This window comes from Zeus faber (genome assembly GCF_960531495.2).
Source record: "Zeus faber genome assembly, chromosome: 1".
NCBI classification, from domain to species: Eukaryota; Metazoa; Chordata; class Actinopteri; order Zeiformes; family Zeidae; genus Zeus; species Zeus faber.
Genome location: NC_137193.1, coordinates 9,145,655 through 9,164,129, shown reverse-complemented (window position 1 = coordinate 9,164,129; position 18,475 = coordinate 9,145,655). Strand labels below are relative to the sequence as shown.

At 40.7% G+C, this 18,475-nt stretch overlaps 1 protein-coding gene across 1 annotated transcript in view; it reads left to right on the top strand.

Moving 5' to 3' along the window:
* Positions 1-18,475, top strand: part of naaladl2 (N-acetylated alpha-linked acidic dipeptidase like 2) — a gene marked incomplete at both ends in the record, with an annotated part of 245,690 nt that overhangs the window by 137,347 nt on the left and 89,868 nt on the right. The gene's annotated exons all lie outside the window — the stretch shown is intronic.

The window sequence follows — 18,475 nt, the reverse complement described above, 5'->3', positions numbered from 1 at the left end:
TTACTCGTCCTCATCGTTTATCTTCACTCTGCCGATTTTTGCCTCCCTCCTCGTCACCCTTTGCTCTGCTCCCTTATCCTGTTCTGTCTCTATCCAGTCTCTATGCTGTGTCTGAGGACAGATTTTAAGAGTCTATGTGTTTCGTGAGTGTCTTTCACTTTTTCAAAGTGTTTTTTTTTCAGTTTCTTTGTCCGTTTTGTCAGCGGAATATCTGACAACGTTTCACGGCAGCTTTCTTGTATGATGAGGCGGAAAGAAATACACCCATCCACATTCTCCTTCTGCATCGCTCATTTCATAGTCTGACAACTGTCTCACACAGTCACACTTCAGGCCTGTACTGACACCATCTTTGTGTTTTGTTATCCTCTTTCTCTCTCTCTCTCTATCTGCTTTGTTTCCCTCCCTTTTTGCTTCCTTTTTGGGAGATGGGAAGGGGGGAAGGTTCTATTTTACCCTCTATTCCTATTCATCGATTGCGATAGCTGTAACTAAAAATTAGCAATGTAAGAGTCAAACAATTGACAAACAATTTGTTCATTGTAAACAAATCTTTTGAAGTCCTTGTGAAGCAAAAATGAATGTGTTCTGAGTTTGTCACACCACAGAAAAATGTATTATTAACCACCCTGCCAAATTTGGATGATTAAAAAAATTGCCAAGTATATTAAATTAGGTTTCAAAATCTTGAAAAAAAGGGCAGTTCCCTGTCTTCTGAAACGCTGGCGGCAGAAACCAGGCCTAATATATGAATGTTTACATTGGAGTAAATTCCATGTTTAGATGTCTTGCTGGCCAGCTAGCATGCAGCTAATGCTAAACAAAGCATTAGCTTAGCTTATCACCACTGAAGCTCAGATTCCGACCTGGTGTTTGTATGGTGCTGACCACTCTACGTCATCGAGTCATAAATTTGGCATGACCAAAAATTCAATCAACAAAAATGGTGAGAAACTGTTTAACGGTGAATCTCCACAATTCAGTACTACATCGGTTGCAGTCTTTTCACATGAATAATGTGTTTAGAAGTGACTGAATTCACTTTACAGGGACTTTCAATGACTCAGGAATAGGGAGTCACTCCGGATAAAGAGTGAATCTTCGACTGACTGAGAATAATTACTGGGGACTAAATTAAAGTCCAAGGTGAAAAAAGGTCAAGGCATTTGGCACAATTCATATCAAATGCGAGATTTAGCTTTGCATTCGACCAAGATAAACAATTTTGACAAAATGAAAGGAGTCCTGTGAGAATTGAATTCACATCTCAGAGCTAAACTGACTCTCATTCACCATGAATTATACCAACTGAATCAAACAGAGGAAGAGTCTGAAAATTGAACAGAGTGACTCATCAAGAAGCGAATCTCAAAAGAGTTTTGAATCTTTCATCACTACGAATAGTTCTCTCTTTCTGAAACTTATTTTACTTGAGCTAATATTCTTGTTGGAACAGATGAATAACAGTAGATGAATTAGTGCAGCCTTGCAAGTTTGATCTTGCAACACAGGAGTTAATTTGGAAGTGGAATTTTGAAAAGTGCTCACCACAAACTGAGAGATCTCCAACGGGGGATCTCCAGGTGTGCCGCCAAGCGTGTTTCAACCGGTTCAGCGATTTAACATTAAGCTATCCAAGGAAGTGTCGTTGTAAATCTACACCTGATTTACAGCCGTCCTCAGTGACATAGATTTCTTCCCATGCCCGATCATCTTGAAAAGAGGGAGACGCCGGTGGCAGCGGCACCAGCATCTGTTCTCTGAGCCTTAACCGCCAGGTAGGGATTTCCACGCCACTCTCTCCCCCACCCTCCCACCCCCGCCAGAGGTATTTAAGAGTAGGCAGCGGGGGCCTAAGCGTGTCATTAATCATGTTTGCGCGGCGGTAATGCCCTCCTACTTATCTCACTTGCCGAGAGGCTCAGCAACCCCCCCCCCCCCACCAAAACGAATGGGTGCTTGGGAACCAATTATAGTTGAAATACAGATACTACTTTGGCGCGTACCTGTATGTGTGTTTGTATGCTGTGTGTGTCTGAGCAAAAGATATTGCGGGGTTAGGGAGGAGTGGGCACTTTGGAAGCGAGACAAAGGGTGCAAAACAAATGGAGTGACTCATGGTTTAATTGGGTATTGTTCTTGAGACGTGCAAGGGTCTCTTCATCGGTGCTGCTGGTGTGTGTGTGTGTGTGTGTGCGTGCGTGTGTGTGTGTGTGTGTGTGTGTGTGTGTGTGTCACACCACTGACACGTGTGTGAATAGTGAATAGCATGCGTGTGTTTGTTAGTCCTTTTCTCCCCTCCAAACACACCCAGAGCCCTGAGAGGAGGTCCCAATTGTTTGCAGAGGTGCACACCAAGGAACGTACGTGGGGCACTTAGACATTCTGACATGATCCATTAGTCTCACAGAAGCGCGCTTGGATTCCGGGAGCCGCTATGTAATAAATCAAATAAATAACATAACATACAGCAAAACATACTTTGGACTAAAGCATCTAAGTGGTGAAATGTCGTGAAAGATCCCCGCACGCATTCTGAGTTTGTACAGGTTCAATGGAGCGAAATTTTAAGTACTTTTCTCACGGACGTTTCAGAACCGTCAGTGCAAAGTTATCCTTCCCTGCTTCAAGTCGTGACTACATCCTGCAAGAGAAGTCTAAATTACTTGTTTGTTTGTCAGACAGCTACTGAATGAGACTGCATTATTGAATAGAATTGTCTTAAAGCCTGCACAAAGCCTGACAGTGACAACAAAATAAAACTGGTCCCTGTTTGGGATTTTTAAGATATTCCTGCAGAAACATCTCGCGCACCTGCAGTACAAAATAACTTTCTGAGGCGTCAAAAGGAAAATACGAGAATGCCTTCAATCATTTTGTCCTTGTTAAGATGTTAGGCCGAAAATAATATCATAATAAATAATGATTACAGCAGTAGATAATTCCCGTGAATCACGCCTCCAGTTCATTACAAAGACTGAACAAACGTAATGTTCATTTTGTGTTTGCCTTGGTTGTTGCACTAGCCGGTGGAATCTTCTTTTCTAAGGGTGCGAGTCGATACAAACTCTTGGGAAAGGAAGACTCTCTCTCAACTTTCAACAAGGGAGCAGGGGTGGGAGGGATCCATAAACTGTTTTTGACAGTTTTTTTTGTTTTTTTTCTTGATATTTGTTGCACAAGGCTATTGTGTATCCCTGCACGGCCTCCACTCCCTATAAACTACAACTGGACGATGGGTCGTGTAATGTCTTTCGGTCTCCGATATAATCCATTAGGCACACCACACCGTCAATTCAGTCAAAACTCCACAGTCCCCGGGCTCTCGGCTGGGATCCATCGATTGTGTCAAAAATGTGTGTGTGCATGTGTGTGTGACCAAATGTGTGTTTGAATGGGTACAGACATTTATATGGAGGCCATCTTTGATAGGTCGACATTCAAGGATGCAAGTCCCTTCTTGACACTTTATTTTAGAAATGTAAAAAAGCACATTTGCAGTAATAATATGGGGAAATACCTTCAAAGAAAATGGTTTTGTTTTTTTCACAATGACCAGAACCAGAGGTTTACATTTGGTGGGTGTAGAATGAATGTCCACTGTCGCTAACATAGGTGTGTGTGTGTGTGTGTGTGTGTGTGTGTGTGTGTGTGTGTGTGTGGGTGCCTTCCTCCATGCTTTACTTTCCTTCTTTCCTCATTATTCCTCCTTCCTTCCTTCCTTCCTTCCTGCCTTTGTTCCTTCTTCCTCCTCATTCCTTCCTTCCTGCCTTCATTCTTCCCTCCTTCCTCCCTCCCGCCCTCTTTCCTTCTTCTGTCCTTCCTTCCTGCTTCCCTCCTTCCTAACCTTTGTCTTTCCATCCAGTCTTGCTCCATTCATTCCTTACTCCCTTCTTCCTTCCCTCCTTCCATCTGTCCTTGCTTCCTTCCTTCCCTATTCTATTCTTCCCTCCTGCCTTCCTCCCTTCTTTCCTCTTCCCTTTTTCATTACCCTGTTGCTTCCCTCTCTCCTTCCCTCATTCCTTACTTCCTTTCCTCCTTCAATCCTTCACTCCCTCCCTCCTTCTTCTATGCTTCCTCCCTCCTATCCTTACTCAATCCCTCCTTCTTCCTCCTTCCTTTCTGCCTTTGCTCCTCCCTTTCTTCCTTCTTTGTGGCATCAGTTCCAGATTCCATAGAATGAATTAGTAACGCTCACAAAAACGTAAAACTGTGAATCGAGTGTTTATGTAAATTTAAAAAAACAAAAAAAAAAAAACATGCAAAGGCCAGACTGCAATTATAGTAGTGGGAGATGGGAAGGGATGGGAAATAAATAAATAATAATGCACAAATAAATAAATAAATGAATAAATATATAGATAAATAAATGTACACATATATAAATACATAATCAATCAATCAATCAAAGTGATAAATAATAATAATAATAATAATAATAATAATAATAATAATAATAATGATTATAATTATAATTAGAAATATAATTATGATAATTACAGCTGCAGGCAGCAATGCATAGGTTCCAGGTTAGTTGGTGTGTCTCCTGGATCTGTATCTCTGTGCGTCGGCGCTTCTGCGTATTTGCTCTTAGGTATGGCTGTCAAACTGAAAGCTGCACACTGCTCGTTCCTGGAGGCTCCAAACTGTGCATCACCCTGATTAAATGAGCTTCTTAACACCCAGATGTGTGGAGAATCAACAGGTATATATAAAGGCACTTTATCTGCATTAACTATTGTCAGAGATGTTTTTAGGCACTTTTTTGTGGCTATTTCAGGTGTGTTCTCAGTTCTTGTTTCAGTTCTTTTTCCAGGCTTTTCAGAGTTTTGTTCAAAGTTTTCAAAGAGCATTTTTTGTCTTTTTTTAAGAGGCAGACATCTGGAGTGTGAGAGTGGCTGACATCTAAGGCAGCACCAATGCTGCCCATCACTTCTTTGCTGTCTTAAGACCTTCTGCTTTTCCGTGGCATCTGGAGCACAAAAACACTAAAAGAATGCAATTCATTCATAACACAGACACAAAAAATACAAATTTCTTTCACTGTGTAACTGATTATGGTAATTGTTATAACTAACTGCAATTCAGGAAGACATACAGTATAATGTAACGTTTGCAGTATACTATCAATTTGGCTTCATATCTAAGCACTAATACAAATGTATGCTGGCATATGCAGGTAAATATAGACATAGGTTTCTGTAGAAATATATATCTCTGGAATTTCTATAAATTCTGAGGGCTAACTCACTGTGCTGTGTGTCTGTATACAGCTGTCCTTACACATGTGTGTACTCGTCCAAACTCTAACTACGCGTTGTTGATAGTTAACAAACTGCTTGTATTCCAGGAGTCTGTGTCTAAAATGCACATATTTTTAAAAGATCCCGAGAACAATAACAGGAGCGTGCGGGTGCTGTCTCTCCGCAGCCGAGCAGCCGCGTAGGCGTGTCCTACGAGTTGGTGCCGGATGTGCCGTGTCACGCAATGATGAAGCAGTGTCGCATCACAGTGACGCTTCTATGTGACCAATCAGCAGTCTGCAATGTGTACACGTGAGGGGTGAAAAATATACCGTTTTTTGCAATTCCTTCCGCAAATTCAGCTCGATGTGGATGAAACTTGAACGACAAATTGTCCGGACTGCCCTGAATACAACTATCATTCAGGTCTGTGGAATAGACGGTTTCTAAGTGCCAAAAACTTTGATCGCCATTTTGATCTGACCCCGAAAAAAAAAAATTATAATAATAATAATTGTAATAATAGTAATAATAGCAATAACAATATTAATAATCATAATCATAATTATAATTGCCATCATCATCATCATCATCATCATAATATTAAAAATAAATAATAATAATAATAAATAAATAATTACAATTATAAATAATAAATAATTAAAAAAAACGTTGACCGAGTTGGCCACGCTAATTATTTTAACAAAGTTGGAGAGAGAGAGAGAGAGAGAGAGAGAGAGAGCGAGAGAGAGGAATTCATCATCCATCATTTATACCATCTTGCTGCAAATCTAGCACTCCACACCACACCGAGCCCCCATAGTGATACATCCATTTTTAATCCCTCTCTCTCTCTCTCTCTCTCTCTCTCTCTCTCTCTCTCTCTCTCCCTCTTTTGTTCCCTCTTTCTTCTGCTCTTTACCATTGTGCGAGCGTGTGCGTTGTGCTGTGAGGGGATATTTTTAAAAACAGACGCTGCCTCTCGCCTCTTGAAGGAGCCCCAAAACATCCTGCTGTTTTTCTCCCGTCTCACTTATCTCTCTATCCGGCTCCCCGACGTTCCTCCTCCTCCTCTCAAGCCGACTTTCTTGTGTTTGTCTCTATACCTCTTTATTTATTTTGCTTATTCCCTCTCTCCATCTTGCCCCCATGCCCGCGCTGCTGACCCAGATAGGCTGTGGCAGGCCGCGAGTATTTTCATGCACGATTGGAATCAATCACCACGGCTGTAATCTTTTGGTGAAGTCAGGGCCGATTACACAAAAAGGGGAACGGCGAAATAAAAAATGAAATAAAAAAAACCTGCGACGAGTTTGATCAGCATTTGCTTTTATTTCATAGGTTTATCATTATATATTTTTTGTTTCAAACATATTTACAGATTCTACAAGTGTCGTTCTTCAGTGTTTCCTGTTTAATTATATTTTAAAAAAAAGTTCAATTTTCAGCAAATATGGGTGGGGGGGTAACACAATCTTTCCAATTATTTTATCACTTTTTGCACAGAATAAAAGGTGTGCATTAGGTGGAGTGTTTTAATCTGTTTCCGCACACGTACAGTACCCTACAACTGTGGAACAACGACAACACACCGTCCTCGCCCCACCCACCACTCGCTCTCCATGGCTGTCGTAGTTCTCCAACACGGCTGATTTAAAAGAAGCAGGCGGGTCTTCCAGCTCCAGTGTGTCAGACTCACTTGCACTCGCCGTAGTGTGACTGACTCAGTCAGACGCTTAATCAGCTGGAGCTTAGCTTAGCATGTTGCTAACTTGTTAACGGCTTCCAGGTGCAACCCGCGCTTGTGACATTTGGTTTTGCGTTACGTCCATCAGTCTTCGCACAAAGCCCACGATATTCTCTGTGTGACTGCATGCTGCCTACAATTGGAAAATATATTTTTTTCTTCAAAGACAAGATTTAGTTTTCAAAGAGTGTGTGTGTGTGGGGGGGGGTGTCAATACCCAACAACAGTTGGCGCTAAATATCTGTAAAACTAGTGTTCCCCTCCTGACTATAGCGAGCCATTGTCCCTCACAATTAGTCTACAGTGCCAGTAGCCTGAAAATGGAGAGACACAGTGAACGAGTCAAACAAACTGCCTCACAAGTTTGCCAAGTACGCCAACAGCTGAATAGGAGATGTGACGCCAATTTTTAAGATCACGGTGATCAGTGCAGCAGAGTCATTGAACAGATGCCGAGCAACTAAGAAATATGGTGTCACAGACTGTAATGTTCAAACATGGCGCCCACAAGAAGACTGTCTTAAAAATGCAAACCGTCTCTTACTGCCGTCCTCAAAGCGGCCGATTCCACGAGATTGACAAAAAAAGTGTGTGTGAATGCCTGACTGAAAACCGTAACGATGAAGGTATTGGCAATCGCCAAAGTGCTGAACATACCCACCGCCGACTTCGAAGCTAGCCTCGGCTGGTGTAGAAGACTGATGCGGCATAATGGACTATCACTGCGACCAAGACAAGTCTTGCCCAGTGCTTACCTTCAGGCTTCAGAGAGAAGCTACTGTCTTTTCAGCGCTAGGTGATTGACTTAAGGGAAAAAGCATTCATACCGCCTGGATGAGATAGGCAATGCTGATCAAACGCAACGTGTATTTTGACATGCCAACATCTGTCACTGTACACAAGAAAGGTGATAAATTAGTCATTGTGAAGTCTATTGGAAACGAGAGGAGCTGAATCACTGTCATGTTGCCGTGCCTCGCAGCACCAAACTACCCCCGTAGGCGGTTTTGAAAAGCAGGAAAGCACCTAAAAAGGCAATGCCAGCTGGCATTATCATACGCGGCCAGGAAAAGGGCCGGATGGCGAGCGAGCTTGTACTGGACCGGCTCAAGGTTGTGTGGGGCAGACAGTGTGGGGGAAGAGCAGGAGCATGGGGGTTTTAGATGCAATCCCAGACCCAGTGATCCCTGTCTGGTAATCACGCACTCACGCCGCTGGAAAAATTCAGAAGCCTGCAGTGCGTCTGCTGTGCGAATTGATCCTCCAAGCATGGGATACAGTTTCCCCCGAGGGCGTCATCGACGGATTCAAGACATGGTGCATATCGAATGCCTTGGATGGCAGCGAGGATGGCTTTCTATGGGAGGAGCTCCTGGAACCAGAACACGGGAGTGACAATTGTGAGAGTGAACACAGCGAGGCAGAGGACCTCTGTGAGGAAGAGTCGAATGTCTTACCATGACACATCTGAGGTGCCGGGTCAGGCCAATTTGTACTCCTGCTTTATTGCAACACTGCCTCTTTTTAACTCTCTCTCAGTCAGGTTTGTTTCAAGACTGTTCTATAATTAGACTTCACTTCGATGGTTAATGCAGTTATTGAAATTTTTATAGGCTACATGGTTGTTTTTTCACTGTGAGATGGGTAGCCAAATTGGTATTATAAATACCAACGGACTAGTTTATTTTCATTTTTATTTTTAAATACCATAAGTCATTAATTTAGGAATGTGATTACATTTTGTTGAATTTAAATGTGACAATTTCATCTGAAAGATATTGAAAACATGATTTAATTTGAAATATGTTTAAAACAACAGCTTAATCAATGACAAGATTTTTTTCAAATGAAACTATTTTCTTTATAAAAACAAGTTTGGTTTTCCATAAAGAGTCTTGAAAAAGAGGGGGCCGCTGCTGACTTCACACACACACACACACACACACACACACACACACACACACACACACACACACACACACACACACACACTGCTGCTGACACACCCCCAAGCCCCCATTGGATAAAAACCAGCACGGCCCGCTCACACCAAACACTTGGTGCTGATAGGACATGAGAGCAGCCCTCCAGATCCTGAACGACTGGAAACTACAGAAGAGTATTGCAGACAGATGTTGTTTGTCATATGAAAGAGAACACTTGTGCCTCTGAGATCTAATCGACATGTTGCACAACCTTAAATGGGGATGGTAGCTCAGGCGGTAGAGCTGGTGGTCTAGTGATCTAAAGGTTGCTGGTTCGATCCCAGGCTCCTCCTGCTAGCATGCTGTAGTGTCCTTGAGCAAGACACCTAACCCCTAATTGCTCCTGATGGCTGCATCCGTCGATGTTTGAACAATTGTAAGTCGCTTTGGATAAAAGCGTCTGCTTAATGTAATGTAAACATAAAACCATTGTTTACATTTTTTAGCTACTGTTGCTGCCTGCTGTTGCTGCTGTTTTTGTTGCTGCTATTGTCTGCTGCTGGCATTGGTAAACCTCTCTAACCTTCTACTTCAACTCAACCATTTCTAACCTGCGTGACTTTTCCGGTTCCGGTGAGAGCTACTACTTCCGGTTCCGGTGACGTCTTTGCCTGTGCGTTGCTGTCGTCTTTTTTTTGCTGGTGTTTTTTGTGTTGTTGTTACTGCTGGAGTTGATATTGCTGCTGCTGTTGTTGTTGTTTTGGATCATAAGAAGGGTGTGTTTTCAGAGAGAGAGGGTCAAAAGGATCTCCCTGCCGAGGTCTGAATGAAATCTTGACCCGTAACTTAACGACGCCTTTGACGTCTTTGCTGTGCATTCAGATGCGATGGGACACAATGTTGACTCAATACAGGTGAGGATATTTCTGGTCCCGGTGAGAGACGTCTTCGCTTGTGCGCTGTTGCTGTTGCTGCTACTATTGCTGCTGTTTTTGTTGCTGCTATTGTCGCTGCTGGTATTGGTAAACATCTTGAACCTTATACCTCAACTTAACCATCTTTAACCTGAGTGACTTTCAGGTTTCAGAACTACCACTTCCGGTTCTGGTGACTTCTTTGCATGTTGTTGCTGCTCTTGTTGTTTTCTGTTGCTGCTGCTGTTGTTGCTACTGTGGTTGGAGTTACTTTCATTGTCGTTTTTGTTGTCACTGTTGCTTTTGTTGTTGCTGTTGTTTCAGGGGCATTCTTTTGTAATGACCGGCTGACAATTACCTTCTCTCTTTCTTTTTTGAGGGGTGTTCTTGTGTTTGACGTACATGGGCCAGACGTGACTGTCAAACAGACCGGGCGGGTCTGGCACAGTTTAGTTCCTTGATTCCTTTGTAAAGCGCATTGTGTTGCCCTGGTATGAAATGCGCTTTATAAAAAAGTGTGACTTGACTTCAAAGACAAAGTTCAATAGCTTATTTTTTTAAGGGAGCACTCAAACTAGGTCTATATAATCATAGGATCTAGTCTTTGGCCTTTTGATAAAGGTCTTGGACTTTCTATTTTGAGTAGAGGTCATTCGATAGACGCTCAAAGCTAAAGAGCTAAAACTGTCAATTTTTTCCATTATGGACCATACCCCCCCCCCCCCCCCCCCCCTTGAAGTGGGCTGGTGAGCAACATGAAACTGGGCTGATAATGAGTCCCACTCCACCCCTGCATTCTATGACAAAGCCACGTTGAAAGTTACTGAGCGCTTTACTACGACCCGTTCTACTGCAAATGTTTCAGAAGATTGCATGGCTGTAGGCTTGAGTTTACGCACCCCTTACTAATGGGTGTAGCTGAAATAGCCAAACCCAGAACTTGGTATATTAAAGGACTCACCATGATATCACCCTCCGTACACTCCAAAAAAGGACCATTCTATTTTGTTTGAGTGTTCCCTTTCGCTTGGCCAGAGGCTTAGAGCTGCCAGTTATTTTTATCATTTTTCTGTTAAATGTAAGCCCGTTAAGCCCTTTGAGACTCACGCTGTGATTAAGAGATTTATAAACAAAATTGACTCAAACTTAACTTCACTAGCTTTGTCTGCATTATTTTGGTGTGCGAATTTGGTTTTTACAGTGAGGCTGGTTTTCAAGAGTAATATCCTCAAGAGTGAGATCTTTAATATCTTCTTATCTCTCTCTGTATACGTTTAGACTCTGATTTGAGGTTATAATCTTCTATTATTAGGTGTCTTCTGAACGCAACTATCCACAACTCAAATCCTGTGCATTGAAAGACTGAACCTATTAACTAAATATGTGGGTGTCGGTCTGTCGTGTGGGGCCTGGCTCCGGGACCATGACTGGCGCCCGCGGTTTAACTACACCTACGGCTGCGTCTTGTGCCTGCAGTTGGGGGTGGGTTGTATGTGTGCACCTCAGGGGTGCGGGGTCTCCTCATGCTCCCTGGGACTGGGTTATGCACCTTTGGCCGGGCGTGGGGGTTAAAACCCCCGTCCTCACACACACTCAGGATAGGAGCCTGTGTCATGACATGTTCCGTCCTCTCCTGGGCTGATTCAAGCTAGCGCACTCTCCACAATAAACTGGTCTTTACAACCCCCCGTCTTCTGTTTCTCTGTGCTGGAGGGCCTTGAAAACACCACAAAAAACGGTGCTCTTGTCATCCTACAGGTTATCCACAGGACAGAGTTAATGGATTAGTTCTTGATCATTTAAGAATGAATAAAGCGTTGCATTGCAGGTTGAGAAGTTGAACTCCACTTGCAGACTAACTCTGTTTGAGATGCAATAGCAAACATTTACTCTGTGTTGTATGGCCAGCATGCTGACAGTACAGGTTAAGAATAATAATAATAATAATAATAATAATAATAATAATAATAATAATAATAATCATAATAATCATAACATCATATTGCACATATTTTGGGGAATTATATATATATATATATATTTACTAATAACACAACTATTATTCTGATTCCTTACAGTCATCATGCACTTGTATCTGGCTGAAATTAGAAACAGGTGGTCCAATGATTGATGTAGGCTTTGATGGTTTCATGTAAGTTGCTTTGAACAAAAGCGTCTGAATGAATGTATATGTAAAACTATAATAAGTATAAAGAAGTATAAGAAGTACAAAATAGGTGATATTTTCTAACAAAATCCTTTTACAGATTACTTGAAGCAACAAAACATGCTATATCAGAGTAGCTAATGTTGTTTCTGGATGATTTTGATGTGTTGATGAAGAAGGAGTCTCCACTGACGCTGACTTGCTTAAAATAATAGTTTTATTTCAAAAATTCAGCATCAAACCAGACTTGCCATGGACGGTCTGGGAGAGAACAGGAGCCAGATATATTCTCTCTCGAATGGAGTAAAAGACTTGTCCTTTATACGAGTACGGAGATCATGTAGACCATCTGGTCACAATACATTGGTCACAGTTCAGCACATGTCAGAAATAAATCTACACATTTCCTCTTCTGACCAAGTTGGAAGCCTCTCCACATTTCCTCTCCCATAAGGCCTCTAAATAGACACGTTGTTATTGTCATTCTCCGTATGACATGGAAGCAATAAATTAAAAGTAACATACGTTAGTAAATATACCATACAATCACTATACAATGGGCTCAGATTCTTGAGAACCTGGGGCCCTCATTCAGACACCTCACTAGCTAGCAGTGGATTACCAATTTAAGCAAAGAAACATGCTATGTCCAAGTAGCTATAGTCCACCACTTTTAAACGAGCTAGAGAATAGCTTCAAAGTACTTAGAGACAGTTTAACAGAACGTAGCAGTGAACAAATTCCCCTGTTTTTGGGCCAAACAGGTGCAGGCGAGTCCTTTGGGCAATAATTTAGAAATTGGAACAAGATGGGATAGGCGGCCAGCCATTCCTGATGAAAATGTTTCCAACAGGCTCAAAGTTAAAAGTCGAAGTTGAAGTAGATATGCGGGGAGATTCATGGGTAGTTAATAGACGGAGCCTGAATGAATTAAAGACAGATTACAGCCTAATTTCTTTATAACCTATGGCTTCTGCATATACATAATTGCTTTTTTAGCTAGGAATAATCAATGGCCATTCCCTAAGTGCTCTCTCCGTATCTGTCTCTTTCCGGGGGCCAATCCACTGTAGGGCTGAGTTTAAAACACGCTGCAATTGTATGATCAATTACTCACAATGAAGAATATATCATGTGATTTGTTGCCCTCTGTGGGGAGAATACACACAACACATACACGTTTTATGTGTTCAAAACCTTAGAAACTGCACAAAATATAAAAGGGTGGAATAAAATTAAAGCCCCATTTGGAGATTTTCTTCCAGAATAACTATGTTAAAATGTGGTTACTATTTACATTTACATTTACATTTAGTAATTTAGCAGACGCTTTTATCCAAAGCGACTTACAAGGGAGAATAACATTCAAGCTACATTGCGACAGAGATTAGTGTAACAACAACATTGGTGTAACAATAAATACTGCAAGGTGGTGCTAAGTAATTGTAGGTTAGGACAGGAGGTACTCACTGAAGAGCTGGGTCTTCAGGTGCTTCTTAAAGACAGAGAGGGAGGTCCCTGCTCTGGTCATTTTTGGCAGCTCGTTCCACCCACGTGGAACTACAAATGAGAATAGCCTGGATTGCCGTGGCTGTACGGCCGGCAGAGCCAGGCGACGCTCATTTGACGAGCGCAGCATCCGGGGGGCAACATGTGCTCTTACAAGAGCACTTAAGTAGGCGGGAGCATTCCCAGCAATCACTCTGTAGGCCAGCGTAAGAGACTTGAACTTGATGCGGGCGGCTACAGGTGACCAAGCAGCTACAGGTGACCAGTGGAGCTCGATGAGCAGCGGAGTGACATGTGCCCTCTTTGGCTGGTTGAACACCAGTCGCGCCGCCGCACGGCCGCGCCGTACTATCACACAGAGTACACACACACACTGACAACTACTGCAAAAATGACAAACTTTCTCAAGAACAAGAAAACAGAAAATTTAAACAGAATTATTGCAGTCCAAAAATATACATGGGCCTACAAATGAGGGAAGGTGACCTATGATAAAAAATAGAACAGTTTAACAGTTAACAGTCTGTTAAAAAATGTAGACAGTGTATAAAGAGATAAGTATAGATAACCTACATTTAAAACAGAAAATGTTGCTGTTAAAAAGATCTATACAGATAAGCGGAAAAAATAAAAATAAATTAAAATTAAAAATATAAAAATGTAGAATTGGCAATTCAAATTTGAATTGTCATCTCTACATTTTTATATTTTAATTGTAATTTTTTTTTTTGTTATATATATATATATATATATATATATATATATATCCAACACAGAGACAGGCTGAGACGTTGCAAACATAACTTTTTTGTAGGGAGTGGGCAAGATGAAACGAGTCTGGAGCAGATGGACACATTTCATGACAGAGGCTCTCCCCCGTATGTGTTGGGGTGGGTTATTTGCCTGTTGCTCGTTGATTGCTCTGACAAGCAACAGGCATACAGCCACTCCTGGCCCAAATACCTAGACCCAAGACATGTGTGGCTGCTTTAACCACCCCACAATATATATACTGTATACACATATAAGGATGTGGACTAAAATGCAGGTCTCTCTCTCTCTCTCTCTCTCTCACACACACACAATAATAATAATTCTAAAAAGCTGAAGTAGACATACAGTATTATTTAAGCTTATCCAATTTTATTGAGGTGGAAACAAGGTATTCATCATTTTTGAAATGTGCTGTGCACTGCTTACTTCTGACCCACTGTATCTACCAATAATTTTATGAAAAGACCACCTCACTTTCAGATAAATTAGTTCATTATGTTGTCATTTGATGACTTCACTTTTTTTCTCCATTTTCTGGAGTCTCTGGCCTTATACCGTGGATTCTTAAAAGGTGTGATGTGGGGTTGGAGGACCAATCCAGTCCTACGGTACAGTAAATTTACTTAAAGTATTCAAAGTAAAAGTACTTATCATATATCAAGCTCACCACTCCTTTATTTCCAGCTCACTAAGTATGCCTATTTGCTGTACACCTCGCTGGGCATGATGAGCATTGGAGCCCAGATGCCCAGATATACACAAATAAAAATCCTGAAACAGATGTTTTTGTAAACTAAAGTTGGACTGTGTTAGTAGAATAAAATGATAGAATGTTGCTTTTAAATTTACTAGAGGAGTTAAAATGGAAAGTCTGCTCCTTCAACACCTCTCTCTCTCCAGGATGATTTGATAATTTGAAGAATATTTACGAAAGAGTAGTGGGTAAACTCACTGTGAGTGCTAAATACTTTGTTTTTTATTTCTTACTTGATGTAGTTCAGAGACTATCCAGTTATATATACAAATAATATATAACATACAGTATAAATAAATTCTGCTCTTAATTGTGCATTGCAATAACTACTACTTTGCACTCTATGGTGCAAAGTAAACACAACCTGCATTTGTGAAACGGCAGTTGAAAGCAATTTAAAGCTGAGCTTGCATTTTTTTATTCTCAGCATTACGTCGCCGATAGAAAGACCAGACACTACCGCTGTGTGTGAGTGTACAAGATTTAAGACGGGAATGCGTAAGCTCCTGAAATTGAGCTTTTATCCTCTTTCTAGAATTGCAAAGAATTCACCGGATAGGATAGGGTTATTAAAAAAAATAAGAATCAAAAAATCACATGTTTAAAAAAATTCCCCAAATTCCCAAGTTGGAATAAATAAGTTTGTCCATACTAAAAGTATATTCTTAGTTCATAAAGTGTGTTAAAATTACCCATTACCATTACTATTACCCATTTGTGTGTATACTGTGTGTGAATTAGGGTTAGGGTGTTTGTGTTATGCTTAGTCTTTCTTAATAACCCTTAATTACCCTTTATGACCAGGTGGAACCAACATTTATAACTGGTTGTGTATGTTTATGTCAAGTGTCATGTAGTGCGTAGGTGTTGTGAATGCTTATGTATACCCCCTTCAAATGAAGTGATTCTGAATGTTGTTTTGTTGGATTGTGGCTGTTTTCAAATGACAGTGTTGTGTTGGAAATCCTTGGTATAGAGAATGAAGTGGAAGGTTTAGGGAACAGTTACCTGGGGTTTCCAGTGCTGCTCAGATGCTTATCTGACCTGGAATACTGGATCCTTACATAAAGTGGTCTCCCAAGGAGGTAGTCCAACACCCACTCAATAAGACCAGGACGTAGTTGCATGTCCTTAAGTTTCTGCCAGTGTGCATATGGCTGTATTGTGCTCAAAGTCTGCATTTTTAACTTAATAGTCTTTTCTCGTTAAGTACACTCATAGCAAACTTAAGCTGCACTTTATTTAAACGTGTAATTTTGGTTGTCAAAGGTAACAAAAATAGATACAGTATAAACTTCTAAGATGCTAAAAGCAACTTAACTGCTTTCAATTCAACACAACTATATATTAATTGTGAATACATAAAAATATATGACTACACAATATATATCATTTCAGTTCGAGTGGTGATGCACATTTCTTCCCTTCCCCTGATTAATATTCCCAATTTCTCTGTCTTTTTCTCATCCGATCCCCATTCCTACATCTCTCTCTGGAAATAAATTCAATTCAGTTCACTTTTATTAAATTAAATTCAGTTCAATTCACTTCCATTCAGTTCAGTTCGATTGAATTCAACTCAATTCAGTTCAGTTCAATTCAACTCAATTCAATATTACTTTGTTGCCATGACAAGAATTCTTGCATCGACAAAGCATAACAATACGTGTTTACAACAATTACAATTTCGCACATATCATGTAATGAGGTAAATGCCTTAAGACAATAACGACGTTCATAAATAAATGAATAAACAATAAAATATATAAAAAATTGCTTTAACAACAACATGAATGACGACATATGAGACATACTCTTAATCCATTTGCGTCTAATAGTATGCGAAAACTACTCGGATGATGTAATACTATGTTCATTTTTGTATGTCCATTATGTTTGATTATTATTTTTTAATTTATATTTATTAATTATTTACTATTTATACATTTTATTTTTGTTCTTACTCCCACTCTTTTTTGTTTGAATCTATTTTCTGTCGTGTTTCATGACACTTTTTGTGATGCACTTTTAATTTGATCATGTTACACACACACACACACACACACACACACACACACACACACACACACACACACACACACACACACACACACACACACACACACATATATATATAAATTAAATAAAAATAAATTAAACTTAAAAATATAAAAATGTAGAGATGGCTGATGCTGGCTGCTAACGCTGGCCACTTTATTCTGAATTCTCCACCTTGACACATTATTTTCCCCCTGCGTTCAGCGCAGTGATCCACTCGCGATGGATTAGTTTGTTGTGAATTAATCCAAAGGAACGACTCACGAGTCGGGAGTCACACCGTCAACCTGCAGCCAGACACGCAGGCTGAACTGAGTCAAAACCCTTGTTTCACAGATTCAGAGCCAAACCTTTCATCACGCCGCAACATGTTGCCCACGCCGCTTCATTTATTCAACTGACGGCATTAATGTGTTCAAGTCAATGTTTTAGCGCCAATGTGTTACACATCGGGCGGGTGTCATTTTGTAATTCATGCAAAGTGCGACGCTGTATCAGGCTGATATGGAAGCGCTTGGGGCAAGGAAGGAATAGGACGCTTCCAGCCTCAACCCACATTACTTTCAACCTGCGTTTTTTTTATTTTTTTCAAACTTTTTCACCAGAATAATCTTTTTCAAGGTGGTTACTGACATGGACTTTGAGGATGTTGAATGGAATATGTGCTGTACGAGGGTATTTAAAACTTATTTTCTCATCTTTTTCTCAAAAATATGGGGAGGGCTTTGCCCCTTTTGCCCATTTATACCAGTCGCCCCTGAAATAACTGATATACAAAACAGTTTAGGGTCGGCACTCATTGTAATGAAGTCTAAATGTACACTGGGTTAGGGTAAATAAACTGGTTTATTTATTTATTTTTTATTGTGTCTATTTATTTATTAATTTATTAATTTATTTTTGTTTGCTAGTTTTTCGGGATGGGTCAAACTCTGATTTAAAAAATAGGAAACGTTTTTCATGACCCTCAATTATTCCTCCGTATCATTCCCATTTCATTTTCATTAACATGGTTAGCTGGTGGTGACTGACCATTAAAAGCTGCAGATATGTTTCAAATTATATAGTTGTTATCACCTCACTCTGAGAGGACAAGGCGACAGCAGCTCATGTAAGGTCATTTGTGGGGAGACAAGCCGTGCTCGATCAAAATGTATTAGATCTATGAACTTAAGGGCCTGGGACAGTAGGGGCTGAGTGCACTAAATTCATTAACTGGGCAATATTTGCAATGTAGCAAGGGGTTTGGGCACAACATTGATTTCACAATCTCCTTATCACAGCTGACAAAGAAATGAAATATTGATTTGTGTGGGTGACCTACTCTCCCCGCTACCTACTTTCCCTCCTCTGCCCCCCGCCCACCTCCATCATACCCCCTTGT